Genomic DNA, 23,226 nt, shown 5'->3' on the forward strand with positions numbered 1-23,226 from the left:
CTACAGAGGAAATGCTGTTATAAAGTTGCCATTTAGAAATAAAATGCAAAAAAAAACCTGTCACTAAAGTGATGTTGCACTTTGCGGTCAGTAAAGATTCTCCCAGCAACACACCTGTTACCAGCCGTGAGGGGGAACGGCAGTGAAGTCGGGCAGAGAGGGAGCGCCGTGAGATTCCCTCACAACTACCAGCCCCAGCAGCTTCGGGGCGGCGCGCCTGTGACGCGTGTTCAGAGTGGCCGGAGGCGCTACAAAGCAGACTGTGCCCTCTCGCCCCGCGAGTCGCGTGCGGGAGCGCCCGGGTGAAGCCCGGGTCAAGGGCGGGGCCGTCTGTGGCCGTCCGGGGACGACGGAGGATGGGACGGGCCACCCCCCCTTGGCTGCAACAGTGAGTTTATGTAAATTCACATCTAAAGGATTGACTTTGGTTAACAAGTAGCCAGCAGGGGGTTGTGTGGTTGTGCTTTCCCGACCCTCTGTACACCGCCTGCACTACTAACCTGCTACTATGTCTATTTAAACTACCTTAACGGATAACTACCTGCTTAAATTAGTCAGTAGAATTAACAGCGATAGAAGAAAATCCTTAGGACAAGGCAATTTACCTGATTTTCCCCTTGATCTATCATCTGACCCTGCCATTGAGGGCAACATCGTCACTAATGCGACAGCCGAGACCAATAACACCAGCGGCAATGTTGAAACTATTGCTGTAGAGGTTTTAGATGATTCTACCGCAGTAGAAGACCAACCTGAAATCCCAGATGGTACTCCGCAACAATGCACAAGGGCTAAACGATCCATGAGAGCATGTAGGAAACCTATTACTAAGCAGGGTAGTCACTCGACCAGGAAGAAAAAGGACTCTATTCCCAAAGATAATGTTTGTGACAAAGGGACTCTTACTAAGGACTACTGTGTTACTAGTAATATTGACCAATTCGGAAGGAGCCAAGATGGCGATCGGAACAGTCGCATAACCGCTTGGCTCCGAGGGCCCTTCCTCCCCGCACGTCTATCCTGACGATAATTCTGAGCGAGGCTTGCTGATCCCCATAGTTAAAGGGAAGCGATCACTTACCGTCTGTTTCTGGGGCTCCACCATGCAGTGGATCCGAAGAACTGTCCCCGTCTCCTTGCCGGCCTTCATGGCGCTGACGCCGGGGCCTCGAGTGCAGAGGTTGCCCGGCAGTGTTCGTAGTGTTGGTGGCCCTGGTTGCGATGAGAAGCCGGTCAGTGGGAACCTGGGAGCCGAGAGCCGAGAGAGTTGGTATCAACCCACTCCCAATAGTGGGTTGCCCCGTGAACCCGAGATATCGCCGCGCCGGAGAGAAGCCTTGTCGGCCGGTTCCCCTTGGGGGTGACGCCAGGCCATGTTAATAGTCCCGTCTGGGAACCGGCAGTTGGCTCCTGGCGAGCCGCAGGGAGCGCACCCGGTCTTTTGGTGACTCTCCTTTCTGCACCGAGTGTCGACTATAGAAGTCCAGCCGTGAGACCGGCTGATGCTGGTGGTCGGACTGGACTCGGAGGTGGAGGGGAAGCGACGGAGACCGAGATGGCTGAAATGGTGGATGGCGCCTTGGAGTGCACCCCCCCTGGGGATGGAGAAACCGCTGTGTTTGAGAACCCCGGAGTTTGCCTACATGGGGAAACGATTACGCGTACCCGCGTACTGGCTGCACTGATGACTCTACGGACTGTTCTGCTCCGGAGATCCCGGGACTTGGTGGGAAGGATCGCCGCCATTGCTGACCCGCCATTTTGTAACGTTGTGGTTTGCCCCCGAGTCGGTGCCGACGTATCTCCTTCTGCTGCATTGTCATGTTCCCCGGATGAGTCTACAGCCTTGAAGACACAAATGGATTTGGTTCCGGAGCTTATTGTCGTCCCACCTGTGTCGCAACTGGTGGTCTCTTCGGGGTCTTTTTCTGACCGGCAAGTGGAGAAGCCCCATCAATCCGTGGTACCAGAGGCCCTGGCAGTGCTGCTGTGCTTTCCGCATCCTGTGCTTTCCTTTCCGAGCTTGGTGGCCCTGTCTTTGGACTTGGAACTGTTGGTGGACTGTCTATTGTTGCATTTCTGCCTCCGCCGTACATCGTCAGTTGTTTCTCGGTGGCTGGGACGATGTAGGGCGGCGAAGCTACCTGGTCTGCCCGGAACGATTGAACTTTTCGTATCGAATTGTCTCTCGATTGCAAAGCTGCTTAACAATGCTATTATTAATAAAAGTGGCCAGGGGTGGCCTCGCTTGGGACTTGGAGGGACTTCTTGCTGGTTAATGGTGATTCCAGGGCACGTTTAGTGTGGGCTGTAATTGATTGCGTTTTCTGTGCTTGCAGATCGTTGTACTTTTCTATGGCTTCTGTTTACACGATTTTAGTATGCGGGGGTGGGAGGGACCGAATGTCCGGATCGCCGTCCCTTCCCCTCATATTTTTCTTTCTAGTCTTTCTCTCTTGCTTGTCTTTTATTTCCTTCTTTAGGGTAATTCTGGGGCGACAGGCACGCTGTTAGTGGGGTAGGCCATAGCCCTTACGGTGATGTGGGGTGGCGGGTGTTGGTTTTTTTTTTTGTGTTAGTTTGTTTTGTTCTATGGTCCCTTTCTCTTTTTCTTCTTAGTCGGGTTAGCTGTATCTCCCTCTTTCATCCTTTCTTTGTCGGGCGTCCGCACTTGCCCCTATCTTATTGTCCTGGAAGGGTGGGTTTTCCATATGATGTTCTCGCTAAATTGCTCGCCATGGTTTGACCTTTACTCCTGGCCTGCATTCGGCGGGCGTAGTGTGTTTTAGGCCTGATTGCTCATCATAGATTCCCGATTGCGCGGAGGGATATGCCCTCCCATCTCTTCTTGTCTATTGTGTAGTGTGATGCCTTTGGTGGTATAGCCGCACCTTCTTCTTCACTATTATCAAAATGAAACCTCTCTTATCCTTGTGCTTTGTTGTGCCTACAACCATATATTATGATTACGCCATGGTTATTCCTTGCACCGTAAACATTTGCAATGCTCCTGTTTCTCTATCCTGAGTTTGCGGCCAGCCCCTGTGGTTGTAGGCTTGCGCCTGTACTGCTTTATTGACTCAATAAAGGTTTTATAAAAAAATAAAAAATATATATATATTGACCAATTCAATTTATTAGTCGGTTGCATTGATGGTAAACTGAAGTCGGTTGTGGAGCCATTACTTGATAAGATTGATGTACTATCTGCAGAAGTATTGAGATTGGGGTCTCTGTTAGACCAGTATGTGGTTAAGATAGTTAATCCTGAACTACCCAATAGAGTTCCCACATGTTATCAATCTGCTCCTAAGCCAGCTAAGGGGAGGTCCTGTAACACGAACACTGTTACCACCGGCTCTGAAGTGGGAAGACAAACCCTGCAGGCACCATCTGTGCTGACCAGTCCGAATTCATTACCAGCTTGCAATAAGGGTCGGCCAGCGCAGGTTCCGGTAGTTCCGGTTGCAGCTGCAGGGTTTGTAGGGACAACTGTTATGTTATGTTATATATTTCTTGTAGCGCGCACTGCTAGTCGAGACTGTCCTGGCGCGAGAGAGGATTTAGTGTCAGAAAGTAAAAAAGGGATAACATAACAAGAGAGGACATGTGAATTACATGAGTTGCTTGAATAAAAAGTTTTAAGATGTTTTTTAAAATAAGTAAGGTTTGTCGTGTGTCTCAGATGGTCAGGGAGGCTATTCCATAGCTGGGCAGCTCTGACCGTCATGGATTTTCCCCCCAGACGAGCTCTCTTAAATCTGGGAGTGACCAGATGTCTGAGGGAGGCAGATCTCAATTGTCGCGGGGGCTGATAGAAGGCAAACCTGGCACTGAGGTATGGTGGGCATGGACCGTGTAAGGCCTTAAAGGCCAGTGTTAGGATCTTAAAGCGCACTCTAAGAGCAACTGGAAACCAGTGAAGATCCGCCAGTTGTCTTCGTACACTATGGCATTTAGGGATGTTGAATAGGAGCCTCACTGTCGCGTTCTGGACTACCTGCAGTTTGCGAAGCAGGAAGTCAGGAGCGCCCACATAAAGTGCATTAGCGTAATCCAGGCATGAAAGAATGAGTGCTCTAGCCACTGTTTCCTTCGCTTCTTGGGGGAGAAGTGGGAAGAACTTCCGGAGGATAACCAGAGTCCCGTAGCAGGTTCCCGCCAGTCTCGAGATCTGATCTCGAAAGCACAGGTCGGCGCCGAACCATATCCCTAGGTTTTTTGCAACTCCACAATTTCCAGATGGGCACGGCAATCCAGTGGGCCAGATAGATTCCCTAAATCCCACCGGGAATTGGCCATACAAGAGAATCTCCGACTTGTCCTCGTTGCATTTGAGGTCAGCCTTGGCCAGCCAGGCAAATACTGAGGACAAGCATGATTGGACTCTCATTGTATCAAGGTTGCTCTTGTCCCACGTGACGAGAAGCTGGGTGTCATCGGCGTAGGCCATTATTTTGGCACCCAGACTCTCTGCAAGATGTACCAGGGGGGTCAGGTATACATTGAAGAGCAGGGGGCTTAGAGTCGACCCTTGGGGGACTCCAGTGTCCACCCTGCTAATCGATGACTGGTAAGGAGGGAGCCAGATTTGTTGAAAACGGTCCGTGAGGAAGGACTTAACCCACTTGAGAGCGGCGCCAGTGATGCCAATGTCCTCAAGCCTAGAGATCAGCTGGGCGTGAGGAACCGTGTCGAACGCGGCAGAGAGGTCCAACAAAATTAGGGCCGCTCTGCCGCCTACGTCCAAACAGTCCCTAATAGCCTCAGTGACCTCCACCAGCGCGGTCTCGGTGCTAAAGGTGGAGCGGAAACCTGACTGGGCAGAGTGTAATGCCCCCGTAGATTCCACAAACCTCTCAAGTTGACGAAATGCCACTTTCTCACAGACTTTGGCTATTGCTGGAAGCAGGGAGATGGGTCTGTAGTTGGATGCATCCAGAGGGTCTGCGGAAGGTTTTTTAATAAGTGGGAGAAGTTTGGCTTGCTTCCACTGGGATGGTACGTTACTTGTTGAAAGGGATTCGTTAACCAGGTCAGTAACAATCGGTGCAATGACTTCCGCCACTCCACTCAAAACTCTGGCCGGACAGGGGTCCGCCGGGGAACCCGATTTGAGCGCCTTTAAGATGGCCAACACATCCTTCACCTCAACCTCTGCGAAAGAACACATTACTTCTTTGGTCTTTGTGTTAATAGAAGGAATGGGGAGGAGGGGGGAGGTATCCTGTTCATGTGTGGCCTGAGCAGGTGGGGGTTGGGCAGGGCCAATAATCTTAAGGCTGACCTGAATTTTCTTTATTTTGTCAAGAAAGTGAGTGGACAGTTTTTCACACCACTCCTCCGAGGGGGGGCTGCTTGAGTTTCTGCCACCGGGGATGTGAAACTTTTTACTATGGCAAATATTTCTTTACTATTATTTTTCGCTTTAAGGATCCTATCTGCATAGTAGTTTCCCTTGGCTATTTTAATAGCAGCGTAATAATCTTTTTGCCCTGCTCGTAGTTTTGCCTTAGCTAAGGGGCAATACTCCCTTCTCCACAATCTTTCCAACAGTTTACAGTTTATTTTTAGACTTTTAAGCTGTTCCGTGTACCATGGGGATGCCGGAGTGACTCGTGGGCGGATCTTTGCTTTAGTATGCTATATCCGACTTGCGGAGGAGCTGATCCATGACGAGAAATTCTCGACCGCTTCTTCGAGGTTTCCCGATTTCTCCGGCAGAGTATGGGATAGGGAGGTTGCCAGGGCTGGGATGCTAATCCTAGGGGGGAAGGGGGTCTGTTGTTTATCAGCTGTGGCGCGAGCCCTATCCGTGACCCAGGAGAAGTTTACCAAGAAATGGTCCGACCATGTAACTGGGAAAGGAGTTTTGATGGTGACATCAAAATTGGAATATACCAAGTCGAGGCAGTGGCCTCCGCTATGAGAAATATTCGGCTCTTGCATTTTTAACTGTGCTAAAGCGCATAGTTCCACAAGGTCACTGACCCCAGGGGCTGTAGGGACATCCGTATGTATGTTAAGGTCCCCCAGGAGCAGGAACCTAGGGAATCTCAGCGCTCTCTGGACCAGTAATTCCTCCAATGATGGGATGAAGGAGCCCAAAGCGCCCGGAGGGCGATAGATAAGAAGCCCGCCTAGGGTGAAATAAGGCGTGAGGGCAATTGAGAATTCCAATACTTCCCCATCCTTGATGGCCCCAGTGCTTTCCTTGGTCAAAGACCATTTGTCTCTATAGATGACTGCCAGTCCTCCTCCCCTACCAGAGCTGCGATCTACCCTCGTGATTTTAAAGCCCCTGGGGATAGCTAACTCAATGGTGGGAGCGCAATGGGTGTGCAGCCAGGTCTCAGTCACAAATAAGAGGTCGAGCGAGTTGTCAAGTATCAGCTCACGGACCTCTTCCGTGTGTTTGACTAGGGACCGGGCGTTAATGAGAGCAGCTCAACTGTTGGTAAAAACTCATTACCAACCTCTAATAGAGTTAGGGCAGCGCAGACACCAGGCGTGCCAGCAGCTGCCGCTGGATCTGCAGGGGTTTCTGCTAGCATAAATAATCGTTCAGTAGACCTTCCCCCGGAGTGTGTACCATATGTTGTGGTTCTAATTAATGTTCCCTCTTTTAGCCAGGCTATACCTTTTCAAGAGTCGCGGGACTCTTTAAAAAACAAAACAGTTTCATGGCTAAATCGACACGGTGGATTTCCAGTTAACTATTCAGATCAAATTTTATCTACCAGAAGGGTCAACTGGATCGGCAACACTACGAAGACCTGTGGGGGTGACTGTGTGATCGTCAACTTTAAATACCCCCAACATGTTGCGACGGTCTTACTTAGAGCTGCTGCTTTAACACAGCTTGAGACTGATGTAATTGCGCGTCCTTTGGGCTACTTTTATAATCACCTTAATAAGTTAACTCCCGCCAATTGCAGAGATGGGGTCTTCACCCCTAACTCGGTACCCAATGGTGATAGATTTTTTCTACCTACCTCTAACCATGTATTCAATTGTGGCAGATCTATCCTGCCCATGCCCATATTGAACCCTACCCCTAATGGTGATATTTCTTCCCCACCTACCCCTAATTTCGTACCCAACGGGGATAGTTTTTTTCCACCTATCAATGGGATGGTTTACCAAGTCCCGGTCCAGAACAGGTACCAGTCCCTGAGTTTCTTGGACCAGAACGATTGACATCAGATGGGTCCTGGGACCTGGAGGGACGTTACCTTGAGTACCACATCAAATAATCAAAGTGAGGAGAGAGTGGCTATTAAGAGCCCATTTACTGCCACCATGGGTAATTTGAGTAGCGTAACTGCAGTTCACTGTGTGAATGAGATTGTTGAAGAACCGGTGAATGTTACAGGTAGGCATATAGATGGGCCTGTGGATGACCGAAGTGCCAGGGGTAATAGTACTAACAATGTCCATGGTATTGCTAACTATCATCATACTGTGGGGATTTCTATTGCCAGCTGGAATATTGCTGGATGGGCATCTAAAGTACATAAAATGGAGTGGGAGGGTATTGTTAGGTTTTATGATATCTTATGCTTACAGGAGACGTGGTGTGTTGAGAAACCTAGCCTTGAAGGGTACACTTGCTATAGCCTAGAAGCCTCTGAAACTAGGCATGGCAGGGCAAAGGGAGGACTACTTTTTCTTATTTCAGTAAACTTAAAGTTGACTATCGTTAAACATTTGTTAGTTGAACCACACTCACAAATCCTTTGGGTACGTTTACTGGATGGCACTGATGTGGTTTTATTAAATTTTTACAACAATATTTTTAACAATTTCCGGCACAAAGTGATAGATGAGTTATCATGTGCCCTCATGAAGCTGGTAAGCGAAGCAAAATGCATTTTTACTTACATTTGGCTGGGGGATTTTAATTTAACAGTTTGTAGTTTATCCTCTTCCAGGGTTTGTGGGATCCTAACTAATAGCGGGGAGAGTTTGTCGCATTTCCCTCATAATGCCTACGGAGAGTCAATCAATAGCGTCATGGCTTCGTATGATCCAGAGCTATTGAGCACTCTACAGGAGGGTAGTGAGTGTTCCATTCCCACCGTTACTGGTCGGAATGCGGGCTCCACTATCGACCACATCATGGTTTCATCTAGTTTGGTACCGCACTGTTTAATTAAAGTAAGGGATACATCCTCTTTGAGTGACCACAATTGTGTTACCATGCATATTACTACATGGAAGTGTAGAACTGAACTGCCCACTAGAGTGCTGGCCAATATAGAGCCACATAGGACCAACGGGACCAGGCTGAGATGGAAAGGGGAAAAATCAGCTACAGTGGAACCCATAATCATAAATAAATGCCTGACGGACATTGACATTATTTTGGCCCCAGGCTGCACGTCTGTTCATGTTATGACCCATTTTCTTAACATTAATAACGTCATTAACAACATCTTCACGGGGAATAAATCGGGTAGAGGAGAGAAAGGGATTGGATGGTTTGACCATGCCTGCACGTCCCTTCTCTCGCAACTTAAACATGCTCTAGCCCACACCCCTAGGGATAAGGATAGAGTCAGACTTCTGAGAATTGATTATAAAAAGGCGCTACCAAAAGAAAGAAGGAGTTACGGCAGGAAGCCTGGGATCACCTTAGCCAGGCAGCAGAAACTGCCGATAGTCGCCTGTTTTGGTCCACTGTTAACTCCTCTTTCCTTCAAGACGACAAAATCCCTCATCTTTCATCTAACGTGGGCAGTGAGGACTGGGTGAACCATTTCTCGGCGATCTTTCAAGATAACACTCTGTCGTCCAATGAGCATATGCTATGGCCCGTGGTGCCTCTTGATATCTCTCTGGGGGAGGTGGAGATTAGTATTAAAACTAGTAAGGGGGGAAGGCTCAGGAGCCAGATGGAGTCCCGATAGATGTATACAGGGCTTAACCGCAGCTTTGGGGACCAATACTTACCTTGGCACTCAATGCTGCGGTAACCACCATGATTCCACCGACCTGGGGTGACTCTATTATTGTCCCTATTTATAAAAAGGGGGACAAAGCACTAGCCTGTAACTACCGGCCAATTAGCCTGCTCGATTCTTCAGTAGAAATCATGAGCAGAGTACTGCTTTCCAGACTAGAAGAATGGGCAGATGAGAACGGGATTCTTGCCAATTCCCAATATGGATTCAGGAAGGGAAGAGGGACCCTAGATCAGTGCCTGAATCTAGAACTATTGATTGGCATGTACACTAGAGCTAAGCCCGGTAATATTTATCTTTGCTTTGCTGACCTAAGCAGTGCTTTTGATTTAGTTAATCATTCACTTCTGTGGTCAGTTTTGCTAGACATGGGCGCACCTAAAGAAATTATTTTTTTCCTTGCCAGACTATGTAGCAAGTTACAAACATGTGTCCGGTATGGTGTTAGCGGGGAGTGCACTAGTAATTTTAATGTGAAACGGGGAATTAGGCAAGGGTGTGTCCTTGCGCCCCTGTTGTTCACCCTTTTTGTTAATGGGGTTGAAGCCGCCCTGAATACTGTTAAGGCTGATGCTCTACAGGTTGCCGGGGACAGTGTCCCAGTTCTGCTGTATGCAGACGACGCGGTGCTCCTGTCACGGACACCTGTTGGCCTGCAGCGTCTGATGGACAAGTACACCGAATTCATTGGGAGCAGGAGACTGCTGATCAATAAGAAAAAAAAAACATACAATGACCTGTGGAACAAATGCGGGTAAAAGCCATTCCTTTTTTATAGATGGGGATAAAGTACAGCATGTGAATAGTTTCTGCTACCTGGGGGTAACTTTCACCAGGGATAGCAGCTGGGGGTAAGAACTAACGAATGTTCGAACTAAAATGAGTAAAAGTTCTTATGGCATTTTTAAATTCGCGTCTAAGCTGGGGGATAGGCGAATCAAGGATATGACGGAAATCTACAAGGCACGTAGTGTATCCATTGCCCTTTATGGGGCGGGGCTCTGGGGTTACTGCAATATTGAGCGTTTGCAGACAGAAGAAAATAACTTCCTTAAGAAATGATTGTGCCTCCCTAAATCTGCCCCAACAGAGTTGATTCACAAAGAGGTTGGGGTCTCTTACCTGAGCAAACTTGCTTCACTTAGGCCTTTGTTGCTTTACCGAGCCATTTGGCTCAAGGAAGAGACTGAGTTCAATCAACTTGTAATTAGGGACTGCCTTGGACTAGACAATTGTTTGCAGATACCATGGCTTAAATATGTTATAGATTGTTACAAAAGTATCTTTGGTATTAATTTGTTGCTAGATCACTGTCCCCCTAGAGGTCTTGCCAAACAAGACATGAAAAACTCTTTTAAGTCTTACAGAACCCATAAACGCTCAGCTGTGAGTAATTCTCTCGTTACTGTTAATACTTATAGTAAATATATAGTTACTGAGGGATTCCAGAATTACCTTAGCATGGTAACTAGGCCTGCACATAGATTTGTACTGACTAGACTAAGAGTTGGAACTGCTCATGTACTGGTGGCCTTCCCACATCCAAAAAAGCATCCGGTTGGCCCCTGCCCCTGCGATGGGCATTCGAAACAAAGCACAGTGCACTTTATGCTCATTTGCACCCTGTTCAAGAACGTTAGGATATCCTTTTTAAAACCAATATTTCTCAAGTATGGTGTTTTTAATGTGGAGGATGCAATGTGTTTGTTGTACAATTTGGACCGCCCCGACATATGTTTTTATATTGCCAGTTTTATTTGTAAATCCATGACTTTTAGGAAAAGTATGATCTTTTAATCATTGCTTGTATTTTTATCCTGTTGCATGTTGTTGTGCTTTTATGGTTACTATTCTTAATGACCGAATAAAGCTTCATGAACTGAACTGAGCTGGATACTGTACAACAAATGCCTGCTTTAGAGCTCACAAACTCTATAGGATATGTCCCATAGTAGGTACTCATGTTTATTTCTGACATGTTATGTTCTTATTATGTTATGTTCTTATTATGTTCTTGGTCTCTCTGGGGATGCTGTTGCACCTTGTTTCGTCCTTGATGACCTTGTTGATTATTCTACTTGTCTCCTGATCACGTATAAAGCGCTCAGATACCCTCAAGGGTCATGTTCGCACTATATAAAACTTTATAAATAAAAATAAATAACAAATCTCAACACATTCACTACAGAGGAAATGCTGTTATAAAGTTGCCATTTAGAAATAAAATGTGATGTTGCACTTTGCGGTCAGTAAAGATTCTCCCATTAAAGAATCTCGCCTCACTATAGAAATTACCAGCAAGAACCTATCTCGAAGAGCAACTGCCCTGATTGAGTGTGTGTTGTGTGCAGGTGGATTAAACAATACCCCCCCCCGGGCTTCTCACCGAGGCAGGGGTCAGGCTCGTGCAGTAGGAAGCATGCATTCCTGCTGTTATCAGCAGGAAGGTGAAAAAAGAACATTATTTTCTTCTGGTCCGGACGCCTTTGTACTTTCATGTTTCCAGTAAGATGCATTCCCCTTTCGAGTTGCAGGGCAACGGGCAACGGGCATCAGGTGTGAGATTACATGAAATACAATGTTTACTAAGGAATAATAAAAACTATCTTTTCTTTCAAAGCATAGAGCTGCGACTCGAAACGGCACCCTGAACGGAAAATGCAGATATAAACCCATGCTTTAAAGTGAGTGATCAATATTTTTGATTAGGGCGCATTTATTAATACAGGTCACCCGTTGAGGCTGGAAGAACAGAGGATCTCTCGCACTTAAACGAAATCATTGTACTTTCAAAACAGTTAGCCTGTGGAATAGACTTCCTGCAGGTGTGACCCAACATTGTTCAAGCTATCTCTTCCAAGATGTGGGTTACACTGGGTCCTGGTATCTGTACAACGTTGCAAAAGAAGATGTGATAGAGTGATGGGGTGAAATTAAAGAGTTGTGTGAACCAAACCAAATCACCTTAGAGGCATTAAAAAGGAAGAACTCCCCGGCTATGGCGGCACAAAGGCAGCTGCACTCAAGGGGCCTTATTTATGAAGGCCTTGCGCCGCCGGTGCGTCACTTTTTCCCATGTTAAAAGTGACGCACCAGTGGCGCAAGGCCTTCATAAATAAGGCCGAAGGACTTTGCAAATGAAAGTCGCCCACAAACCCATTCTGTGACGATTTGCCTTGTTTTATTAAAAACTAGCGTACCTGTCGTGTGTTGCTGCGATCTCAGAAGAAAGGAAATTTAAGGAAACTTGTTATGTTAACATTCAATTTACATTGTGTCATTTTTAATGAAACTTATTCATTTTAATATGGAAAACATTTCAAAGTGTTGTTTTAATTCAGTTTTTTTATTCGAGTAGACGAATAAATCAGAAGGTTTTCCGGCGCGTGAGCTGGCCACATACAGTTGTCCGTGTGAGAAGCACGGATTCTCCAAATCTAGTCCACACACTCCCAGCGATTGTCCTTGTGCTTTGTTGATGGTCAGTGCAAAAGCGAGTTGCACCGAAAGTGTAAACGTTCAGTATTGGAAAGATTATGAGGGCCCTGGGGGGCCAATATTTAACAAATTTTTCATTTTTTTTTGCCAGAAACCTTTGCGGGAGTGTACTTAACAACTTCCCAAAAGTTTCATGCCGATCGGATGAATGGTGTAGTAATGCATAAAGGACAAACGGACATACTTTGTTTTTTATACATATAGATAAAACAAATCAATATAATCAATCACAAAATGTTTCTAAAACGCCATCAGACACGTAGTTGTACGCAAGAGCACAATTTGAAAAGACGATTGGAAGACAGTTTGCTGTATAAGCAGGGACGTACCTACCATTTGTGCAGCAGGTGCAGTAGCACCTGGGTCCAGAGGAGGAATGGGGCGAGGGGGGACAGAGGAGAGATGGGGGGCCAACCTACCCTGCACCTGCTGCAGTTAGATGTCAGGACATCCTCTCTGAATGACTGAAACACAGAGCCAGGGGACGAACACTGCATTTACCCATTGAGGGCGGTCGAAAGGGTGGATGGGTTTGGAAGGAGAGGATAGTAGATCCGAGAGAAATGGAGAAGAGCGGGCAGATGAGTGGAAGAAAAGAAAAGAAAGGGTTAAAGATACCAAGGAGGGGAAAAAGTGACAAAAAGCGAGAATGCGATAAGGCTGAGCAGAAGAGGACATGGAAGAGAAAGTAACCGGTGGTAAGAAAAAAAAAAGAGGATGTAAATGGATGATAGAGTGAGAAGTAAATACAAGATATGAGAGATAGGAGGAAGGAAATTAAGAAAACATGTAGATTAAGGGATGGTTTTGGAAAGAAAAGTAGGATGCAGAGAAAAGAGAGAGGATATGGTAGAATTGGTGGAGAGTGGATAAGAGAAGTGGTTTTGTACATTATTTGCGCCGATATTTACATCCCCATTTTAAAATTGAATTTCACTGTCTTTAACCCCCCCCCACACGGCTGCCACTTGCCGTATCCTCCACTAAGCTCTCGGAAACCTTAGGAAGCCGATTTGCGGGCTCCCGGTGATTAGCACCCTCACTACCCTTGACGCAGACTTCGGGCGCCATATTGGTAGAGAGTAAGGACAGCGCTCTAGTGTCTGGGCGATTTGGCCCTAGACACCATAAAATGAACACCCCTTCCCGTGCGCGCAGCGGACGAGCGCAGCGGGCGCGCCGATGGCGCGCCGGAGGGCGCCAGAGGTAAGCCAGTCTGCGATCGTCTGCGCCTCGACCGCGCCAAGGGCCACCCCCCATGTCAAAATTAAATCCTACTCAAGGGAAACGCTATTAAGGCTAAACCCTGGTGCAAATGCCTGTAGACAATCACATATTATGGCAAATTGGACTGGACCATGGAGCTGCAGGTTTTGCGGAAAGTTATTTGGTCTAAACGGACCCGCAAATACCCTGGCATCCAAGCAGTCAGGGAGACTACGCTGCGGACTCATTAATGTTAGGTCTATGTGTAAGCACACCCAACATATTTTCGACCTCATAGATGAAGAAAAACTAGACTGCCTGTTTATGACAGAAACATGGCTGACATCTACCAGTAACCCGGATATTACAAACTCCCTTACCCCAGGATTTTCAAATATTAGAGTGGACAGGCCTGCTCAGAGGGGAGGCGGCATCGCAATTATTCACCAAGACACACTTAACTGCCAGACCTTTACCATCCCAGGTCTCAAGGCGGCAGAAAGTATAGGCTTCATGCTAAAGGTGCATGACTCCTTCACCTTCACAGGTGCACTTATATATTGACCACCTGGGCCACACACAGATTTCATGGAAAGCATCGGAGAAACCCTGGGTAGTCTAACTCTTAAATCAGCTAATTTCACCATTCTGGGTGATGTTAATATTCATCTAGACTCCCCCCTGGACCGGGCCACAGCCTGTTTTACAGACACAATGAATGTCCTAGGCTTAAAAATACTCACTACCACCGCCACGCACAAGGCAGGACATATACTTGATTGCATATGTACCAACCTTGAGACACTCATAGTTAAAACCCCAGTAGTATTAACATGGACTGACCATAGTTTTGTCCCTTTTGAACTCCCAGGAGTAACCTACACACGGTCCGTAGGAGATAGGGAACAACGTTCTCCCCATGAGGTACCCTGCTGGAAAGATCTGGTTAAACAGTCGGACTTTCTGACTAGAGCAATTACATCTAGACCCCCTGTGATGGGAGACCCCAACAAAGACAGTCAATCTCTCAGAAAATGGATAAACACACTTGGCGCAGGAGAGGGATCGGCCACTCCTAGTCTGATACATAGTAGGAAACAGAGCACCTCTTCCCCCTGGTTCTCCCCCACCTTAAAAACAGAACAGAGGAAAGTTAGAGTTCTCGAGCGGAGGTGGCACCTCAACTACGCCGATCTAGATCGTAACAACTATAAAGCCGCCCGCCGCCTCTATCATGGGATGATTAAAACAGCTAAAAGAGAGTATTTCACAGAAGCTATTATTAAAAGCAATAATAAGCAGAAAGAAATTATTAACATCGTGAATAATTTTACTAACCCTAAATCCATGCAAAGGGACATTCCCCCTTCCCAAAGCCTATGTGATACCATAGCAGATTTTTTCGACACTAAAATCCAAATGCTTATTAAGGATTTCCCCCAACCCTCTCTACAAGAGGAGAACCTGATGGACAGTATTAATTTAAAGAAGAACACCCTGTCCTCCTTTTTACCTGTCAGTCAAGAGGAATCTCAGATTGAGATCCTAAAGCTTAAATCAGGTTCACCCTTTGACCCCTGCCCTCCTTTTGTCCTTCATACATTGATCGAGATCATAAACCCATTTATTAATAATATTATTAATTCATCACTCAATTTAGGCTCTGTCCCTGATGAATGGAAGCTCGCAGCAGTGAAGCCCCTGCAGAAAAAGCCACTACCTGATCCTGCCATCCTTACGAACCTCCGCCCCATTTCTCTCCTTCCCACCCTCTGTAAATTAACTAAGAAGGCAGTAAACAAACAGCTCACCGCTTTTTTGGAAGCCAACAACATATGGCACCCCAATCAAGCTGGATTTAGAGCTCAGCCTTCAACCAAATCGGCTTTAATATTTACATCCGAAACGCTCAGAGCTGCTTTAGACCAGGGTAAGAAAGCAGTCTTGGTGCTGCTGGACCTGTCCGCGGCTTTTGATACGGTGTCACATACCATCCTGATAAACCGTCTAGCCGCGGCAGGGATCACTGGGAATGTGCTGGACTGGCTTAAAAGCTTCCTAGCAAACAGACGACAGGTAGTCATCTTAGGCCAATATAGGTCAGAAGAAAAAGTATTGGGAACAGGAGTGCCCCAGGGCTCCTGTTTAAGCCCAACGCTCTTCAACATATATATGGCCCCCTTAATTGCCCTTATATCATCTTACGGCATAGATACTATCTCTTACGCAGATGATACACAGCTCATCTTGGTCATGGAGGACAATACCGGAGAAGCTGAATTGAAACTTAAGAACTGCCTTAAAGCGATCTTTAAATGGATGGATATTAACCACCTGAAATGTAACTCGGGTAAAACTGAGATTTTACCTTTCGGTAAGGGAAACCAATTTAATCCCGAATCTTGGTGGCTAGAGGATGCCACTGCCCCTCCCAATACTGCCCTTTCGGTCCGTAACTTAGGGGTTAAATTCGACCCTTCCCTCAGTTTCAAACAGCAAGCAGTGGCCGCAGCAGGGATCTGCTTTGGCATCATAAAAGGGCTCAGAAATTTTTTCGACCTGATTCCTTTATCAGCATGGAAAATGGTTGCAGTAGTCCGTATAACCTCCCGCATTGACTACTGCAACAGTCTCTATGCAGGGACCAACAAAGAAATCTGCCATAAACTACAAATGGTGCAGCACGCTGCAGCCAGACTGGTGTTGGGATGGAAAAGGAGAACATCAGCCACAGCAGCTTTGAACATCCTACACTGGCTGCCAATCTACAAACGGGTGCTTTTTAAAATTCTTTTGATCACCTATAGAGCCTTCAATGGTAGAGGACCGAGTTACATACAGAGTATGTTCAAACACTACATCTCTTCACGATGTCTTAGATCCCAAACTGCTAACCTTCTCACTATTCCGAAGTTTAGACTCAAGACGAGAGGAGGGAAAGCTCTAGCAGTCTTGGGCTCTAAAGCTTGTAATACACTTCCACCACACCTCCGTCTAATCTCCTCTGAGGCCAGTTTTAGAAAGACCCTTAAGACCTGGATCTTTGCCCTACCCGATACACAATGTAGATCTCTAATCTAACATGTACTAACTCCCTAGACCCCTGGCAGTACGCATCTCAGATCTCTTTCATTAAAAGCGCAAAGATGCTCCCTGGAGTGTAGCCTGCGCTATATAAGAAACGTATTACATTTACATTACATTTACATTTAATGGGAGCAATAAGGGATAACGTGAGAGGATGGAGATGAGCGCAAGTCAGAGACAGGTAGAGAAGAAATAAAGAGGATAGAGGATGAATGTTGGATGGAAATAGGGAGTAGAGAGGGAAAGACAGGTATAATGATGAACTTGGGGACCCGTAGTGCAGCAGGTGCAGTGACACCTAGGTCCAGGGTTGTGACTGGTAGACAACACCCCAATTACGCTTGTCTTTTTATTACTGACCTGGCATGTAGGAGGCCTATTTTCCTTTCCTATATTAGGGCCCAACACACCTTTGCTGTGCCACTGCATATAAATACACAACAAGTTTTTTCCTCTCCATACTACAGAGACTGCCTCCCCTCACTTCTCACTCCATTTGACCTTTTTCTGCACAGCTTATCCCAGAAGATCCATAGGCTCCATGGGAAGCTGCAGTGCTTCTTGTACCAAATAAGGCTTCTCTTTATTATCTGACAACATTTTATTTTCTCTAAATTATTCCATATTTGTATTGTAATGTACAGTACACATACAAACTTGGAAATCCTTTAAAGTATAACTAGGAATAGTATTTTGCAGTGGAAGGGTACCGTTCCAGTACAATACCTGGTTTGCCCAGAGTTACAGGATCTTGTGCCCGAGGCAAGGATTCACATTTGGTTCATCTAGTTCCAAAGTAAGCACCTCCTGTCATTATCTATCAACTTTGTCCATTAAAATATTTTGTGAAGTAATTTTCTTGAATAAACTGTGCAGTAAAACATTGTGCTTCTTTAGTTTATAAAGACAATGTAAAAAACGTGCTGCGAGTAATATTATGAACAGCATTTTGTAAATGTTTGTAACACACTCCCCAAGCACCCATGGAACCTTGACAAACCAGTACTGTCATTTCCCCATCTCCCTGTAAAGTGGTTTGTCTGAGAAATCTAGATATTATGGACGTCCGCAGTGCTGCACTTCTCTGTGCCCCCTTCTCCACCACCACTTTTACTGCTGGAGTGAAAGAAGTGGCCTGTAAGACAAAACCCATAATCTTGATGCTTGTCACAAAATGGACATGACATCAAGAAACTTCCCCAGCTCACTTGTCTATATGTTGCTACCTGATGTTCAGTGGATCCTGTAAGTAAACTGACTGAATGTCTGACTTAGTGCTAGCAGGCTACAGAAGGAAGCTAGTCTTCTTTTATTGGAGCTTGAGCAATTCAGCTTTAGCTCCAATGGCAATATTACAGGAAGCACCTCATTTGTGGATGTATTACTGCATCAGGTAAATGTCGATACCACCTTGTGAGATATTTACTGGGTGCTTTATTCCATCCTAATGACCTCCTCGTCCATCTTCTCGGATCCAGTCCTCCCATGTGAGATGAAATCTCTTACCTGCTGAATTTTTCCCTAGCTGACCCAAATTAGTTCCTCCACCTTAGTTGCTAATGCTCAGCCAACGCTAGAAGAATGGAGGAACCACTATGTCCCATCCTGGTGTTCTCTTTCTGCACCCTGACAACCTAGCTGACGCGGGTAAGTGTGGAATAGATTTGTGAATGTAATTATGCCTTTTACTGTTGGAAGCTTTGCTATAGCAATCTTCTAGGGCCTGATTTGCAAAGAGTCTTTGCACTTGTGGTGGAGACCCTGCAGTTGTGGGTGAGTCTCCGAACTCAGGGGGGAATCTCCACAATGAGAATGCAGTGATTCTGCCCAGAGTGCGGAGACTCCGCCACGACTGGGGGAGCTCCCCCACAAGTGCGGAGACTCCGCCTTGACTGTGGGATCTCTGCCATGAGTGCATAGACTCCATCACAACTGCAGGACCTCCGCCACAAGTGCTGACACCCTATGTGAATAAGGCCCCTTGTTTGTTATGCGTCTTTATGCTTTGCTCGAGTAGGCGAGGTGGTCCAGAGTCACATTTATGGTCATTTGGTAATTGCTTTAGCACTCCTCTTGTTTCTTTTCCTGACTAACAGTCAGATGGTATGTGTTAGACCTGCCATCCTTGATGTGGTTTTCTCTGACTTTTTTCCTCTACCTCCTGTGTTTTTGATGCTGTGCTGGATTCCATTTTTATTAGCTTATATGCTTTGGGCACTTTGCCACTGCTGATCAGTGTCAAAGTGCAAGTGCTCCCTGTGTAAAGTGGTATTGTGATTGGTTCTCCCTGATTGGCATATTTGTTTTACCAGTAGGTCCCTAGTAAAGTGCACTGAGTGTGCCAGGGCTGGTAAATCAAATGCTACTAGTGGGCCAGCAGCACTGATTGTGCCACCCACATGAGTAGTCCTGAAAAGAGGTCTCAGACCTGCCACTGCAGTGCCTGTGTGCAGTTTGTTAACTGCCATGTCCGCTTGGCAAGTGCACCCACTTGCCAGTCCCTAACCTTCTATTTTCTTAAATATAGGACATCCCTATGGTAGGCCCAAGGTACCCCCCTGGTCAGGGTGCATTGCATGTGAAATGTAGGACATGTACTGGTGTGTGTAAGATGTCCTGATAGTGAAATACTGCCACATTCGTTTTTCACTATTGAAAGGCTATCTTGCCCCATAGGACAGAATGGGGAGGGCTTTGTAACATTTTACAAGCATATCTTCCAATAGGGATACAACATAAAAATTGAGTTTGGTATCCCTGAACCCAGGATTTAATAACACATATTTTAGTGGAGATAGTTTTTAAATTGTGTGTTTGAAAATAGCACTTGTAGAAAGTGGCTATTTTCTTGTTCAACCATCCTGTGCGCCTCTACCTGTTTGTGGATTGACTGTCTGGTTTCAGTGTGACAGAAAGAGAGGATGCGCATTCCCTATAGACAACCTCTGGGGGGGGGGGGGGGGGGTTGAAGTGTGCCTGGCCCTTCCTGGATGACTCATCCCTGAGCTGAATAAACCCTGGCTGCATATAGAGTGGTGGGAGGAGATTTACCTTGCGCCTGAATGGAGCCTGTCTCCCTTGCACAATGGTGTCTCCACCTCCTGTGGTCATGCTGCACCAGTGAAGGCAGAACTGGTTTGAACTGGGTTCAGAGCTCCCTGCACAAAGAGAACAAAGACATTTTGGGGTATAAGTATTAGACCTACAACCTCTGAACTTTATATCATTCCTGGAATTCAAGAGTAACGTTTGCCAAGGATAAGAGCAGGAGAGACTGAGGAGAAGTACTGCCCTTGCTGTGTGACTGGGGTTGGCCTGCAGGTGCTGTTTCAGCCAAGGAAAGGAGAATAATTTTGCTGTGCTGCTGTGTCCCCGGCTTGAAGGAGATCTCCAAGGGCCTGAAGTGTGCTGGCCTCCTGCTCTGAAGTCTCAGGGACAAAAAGACTTCACCCCCAGCTCTCCTGAACTCTGCTGCTGTAAGTTCTGACCTACCAAGAGTTGCCTGTACCAGATTTGGGCCCATGGAGGTTACGCTCCTGCTGTTTGGGAGCTGGAAGAAAACAGAGACTTAAAGAACTACAGATATTGACACATCGCTCTTCTTGCAGCTGTCATCCTGATGTATCTCCGCGGCGCAAGAAGAATTTCCACGCCTCGCTGCTGCAGAAACCGCTACAGCGCCTATCGCCACAGCAAGAATCGACACATGGAGGGGTTGAGGCCGATGAAGACCGACAGAGCACCGCTCAACACCGCTGCATCAATCGCCAATGCATCCCCGAATTTCCACGCATCGTACTGTGCGTCAAGTTCATCCGACACATCACCTGCAAACCGGAACAGTCACGAAGAATCAACGCATCACTCCCCATAAAGACCGGAATCAATGCAACCCTTACTCTGCATCAACGGGACTGTTGCAAGGTCTCAGGACTGTTGCATCGCTTTGTTTTCCGACTCTGCGGTTGTTTGGCTTTTGGAACTTTGACATATCTGCAGGTACTTTGGTGTAAAATCACGCATCCATAGTTTTCTATCGTACAAGTATTTGAAACCTTTTGAAAGTCTTATTTCTAACTGTGTATGTTGGAATTTTGTTGTTTTGGTCTTGTTTAGTTTGGATAAAGATACTTTATTTTTCTAAACTGGTGTGGTGTCCATTTGTGATGTTTTCATTGTGTTACTGTGAGTGTTAGTACAAATACTTTACACATTGCCTTTGGGATATGCCTGTCTGCTCGTGCCAAGCTTCCAAGGGGATGAGCAGGGGTGTGTATCCCCATTACCCTGACTAGAAGCAAGGGTCTCTATTTGGATAAAGGTACCTACCTCTGCCAATTAGAGACCCCCATCTCTAACAGTATGCTTTTGGGTGACAGGCAATCATTTGGCCAATTGTCTCACAGGAATCGGGTATTCCATCTAAAGATGGCCTGTTCTTGGACATATTCTTGCGGGACCAGCCGCAAGACTTTGGTTGCTTATAAACCAAAAAATGCAGGTGGTATCACCCAATGTTTGGTCATAAAGCATTGTCCTGTGAATACTGTTGGAACTTGCCCTTCTTGCAGGGTCATCCCCAAACTTTTTGCTTCTTCCTCCCTTATTTTTCCTGACCCGTGGCTGTTGGCAATAGGACTTTGAGCACTTTACCACTGCTGATCAGTGCTAAAGTGCATATGCTCTCTGTGTAAATTGTTATTATGATTGGATATACAAGATTGGCATATTTGTATCACCATGAAGTCCCTAGTAAAGTGCACTGGGTGTGCCAGGGCTGGTGATGACAAATGCTACTAGTGGGCCTGCAGCACTGATTGTGCCACCCACATGAGTAGCCCTAAAATTGTGTCTCAGGCCTGCCACCGCAGTGCCTGTGTGCAGTCTGTGAACTGCCATGTCCTCCTGGTCAGTGTCCCCACTGACCAGGCCTAATCCTTCACTTTTTGTGCACATTGGTCACCCCTATGGAAGGCCCAAGGTACCCCCCCCCCCCCCGGGCAGGGTGCAGTGTATGCGAAAGGTAAAGCATGTACTAGTGCAGGTGACATGCTCTGGTAGTGAATGGCAGCCATTTTCGTTTTCACTATTGGAAGGCTATCTTGCTCCATAGATTAACATGGGGGATGCTGGCTACAGTGGCTACCAGCATTTCTTATCATAGGAACAAGATAGGACATAAGAGTCTAGTATCCCTGAACTCAGAATTTAATAACACATCTTTTAGGAAAGGTTGTTTTTAAATCCTGTGTTTGAGAACAGCACTTTTAGAAAGTTGCTATTCTCTTGTCTGACCCTTCTGTGTGCCTTGGCCTGTTTGTGTATTGACTGTCTGGTTTGAGAGTGACTGGGGCTGGGGATTCCTCAGGAGGCTGGCTGAGTCAGCCCTATGCTGAATCACTGCATCTGCAACTTGAGTGGTGGGAGGAGTTAGCACCTCGAGTTAGCCTAGACTGCTCGTGCCAGGCTACCTAGAGGGTGAGCAGGGGTTATCTCAGAGGGTTTCCTCCTTACCCTGACTAGAAGCAAGGGGCCCTATTTGGACAGTGGTACCTACCCCTACCAACTAGAGACCCCCAGTTCTAACATTGGTGGTCAGCGGTGGGGATTTGAACTTGTATTTGTACTAGACCCACAGTGATTGGTGTACATCACTAGTGAGTGCAGACCACTACGCCACCGCATACTACATTTTTTATTTTTGGTTCTATTTTTGATCATAACCCTGAAAGAATCCAAGCATCATGTCTCAGAATGGTAAACCAGCAAGTGATGTTGCTGAACTGGAGTTTGATATTGAAATGTTAAGTGATTACAAAGTAGGTCAACTCAGGCAGTTCTGCAGGAACTTTGGAAGCCCCATGAAGCGCTGCTCCAAGAAGGAGGAGCTACAGGAGGCCTTAAGGGCCTGGTGGGAGACCAAAGAGGCTGGGGAGACAGATGATGCAGAAGTGGATGATGATGCACAAAGGGATGGTTTCAGGCCACAGGATCTGCCTGTGTCCAGAGCAGCCTCAAGGGCTGGCAACAACCATTCAGCTGAAAGTTTTTCCCCAGAGGAGTTGGAGGAAAACCAGAGGGTGAGAGATCATAAGTTAGAAATGTTGAGGCTTGAATTGAAGATGAAGCAAATGGAGGAAGAAAGGGCGCCGGAGGAGAGCAAAGATGCCCGTGCCCTAGAGGAATTGAAAATGACCTTGGCCCAAGAATTAAGAATGGGGAAGCATGAGTTGGAGCTCAAAAGGCGTGAGGCCATGAGGGTCTCAGCTGAAGAAGAAACATGGGTAGCTCAAGAGGTGAGCTTTGCTGAGTTGGAGGTGGAGTCCAGCTCAGATGGTGGCAGCATGATTCTGATATCTAGTGCGGAGAGAGAGGTACAAACACCCAGAGATGTGGCGCCTGACTTGAGGGAAGGGGTCGACATACACCAGGGGGTTCAGGTTTATGATGTAGTTCCAGTGGAGTGCAG

Source organism: Lissotriton helveticus, chromosome 9 (genome assembly GCF_964261635.1).
Source record: "Lissotriton helveticus chromosome 9, aLisHel1.1, whole genome shotgun sequence".
NCBI classification, from domain to species: domain Eukaryota; kingdom Metazoa; phylum Chordata; class Amphibia; order Caudata; family Salamandridae; genus Lissotriton; species Lissotriton helveticus.